This window comes from Bos grunniens, chromosome 9 (assembly GCF_055505025.1).
Source record: "Bos grunniens cultivar Pamir isolate PY7600 chromosome 9, Bosgru_T2T1.0, whole genome shotgun sequence".
NCBI lineage: Eukaryota > Metazoa > Chordata > Mammalia > Artiodactyla > Bovidae > Bos > Bos grunniens.
Genome location: NC_141173.1, coordinates 14,304,960 through 14,306,496, shown reverse-complemented (window position 1 = coordinate 14,306,496; position 1,537 = coordinate 14,304,960). Strand labels below are relative to the sequence as shown.

The window sequence follows — 1,537 nt, the reverse complement described above, 5'->3', positions numbered from 1 at the left end:
GAAGAACAGACTCAGTTGAAAAGACCCTGATGCTGGGAAAGATTAAAGGCAGGAGGAAGAGGGGATGACAGAGCATGAGATGGTTGGATGGCATCACTGACTCAATGGACAAGAGTTTGAGTAAGCTCTGGGAGTTGGTGATGGACAGGGAGGCCTGGCATACTGCAGTCCGTGTAGTTGCAAAGAGTCGGACACGACTGAGCTACTGAACTGAACTGACTAAAACCACCCACCTTGGCCAGGCAAGATATTAACCCCTTGCATAAGATGTTTCAAAACAGGAATTGTATAGAAGCATCAGTCGCTCAGTGTCCTATTCTTTGTGACCCTGTGGACTGTAGCCCACCAGGCTCCTCTGTCCTTGGATCTCTCCAGGCAAGAATACTGGAGTGGGTTGCCATTCCCTTCTCTAGGGGATCTCCCTGATTTGAACCCAGGTCTCCTGCATTGCAGGCAGATTCTTTACCATCTTAGCCACCAAGGCAGTCCCAGAGGATGGAGCAAGCAGGAATTATTGGTGAGGGCACTATGGTTCCTGGGCTTCTCCCCTCTCCCCTTCCTAGTTTGCTGCTACTGGCACTGACCAGGGACTTGTCCTCATCCCCTCTCCAATGTTCATTACCATAAAGAACAGCTGGTAACCCCCGAAGAGCAAGGACATACAAGCTCAAAATGATGAACAAGGCATCTGAGGAGTATAACATCTGTTTTCTTTTAAGTGAACAAACTAGAAAACATACATCATTTGAAGAAGAATTATTGGAATGAACAGAAATGTTTTAAATTAGGCATGATAGATATTCTTTACGAGATAAGGAATAAAATGAAACAAGAACAGAAAAAAAATTTAAATAGCCCAATGGAAATATTAGACACGAAGATAACGCAGTCAAAATAAAGAACATAGTGGATCAGGGTAGTAACAGGCAGATACTTTAAAGATGAATTGCAAGAAAACTGAGATAAGGCAATTCCCCAAAAGGCAGCAAAAAGGATAAAATGTGAAAAGCTTAGAGCTATGAAGACTAAAGTAGAATTAGTAATATCCACATAAAGAGTCTTTAAAGGAGATGGAGGAAAAGCTTTAGACAAAAGTCAACACCCGGTGCTGGCTCTGGCAGCACATATAGTAAAATTGAAATGAAACAGAGATTAGCATGGCCCCACGTGCAAGGATGACACACACTTTTGTGAAGCATTCCACATTAAAACAAAAAAATTCAACACCCCTTTATGAAAAAAGCTTTCCAAAAAGTGGGCATAGAGGGAACATACCTCAACATAGTAAAGGTCGTATATAACAAACCCACAGCAAACATTATTCTCAGCGGTGAAAAACTGAAAACATTTCCTCTAAGATCAGGAACAAGAAAAGGGTGCCCATTCTCACCGCTATTCGATATAGTTTTGAAATTCCTAGTCATGGAAATGAGAGAAGAAAAAGAAGTAAAAAGAACCTAGATTGGAAAAGAAATGAAACTTTCACTGTTTGCAGATGACATGATACTATACATAAAAAACACTTAAGATGCCACCA

General features: G+C 41.4%; 1 non-coding gene across 1 annotated transcript; it reads left to right on the top strand.

Moving 5' to 3' along the window:
• The first annotated feature begins 1,105 nt into the window (after positions 1-1,105).
• LOC147365603 (U6 spliceosomal RNA) lies at positions 1,106-1,210 on the top strand. Its single transcript, XR_015133530.1, has one exon. It is a non-coding gene; the product is annotated as a U6 spliceosomal RNA (small nuclear RNA).
• Positions 1,211-1,537: the final 327 nt, after the last annotated feature.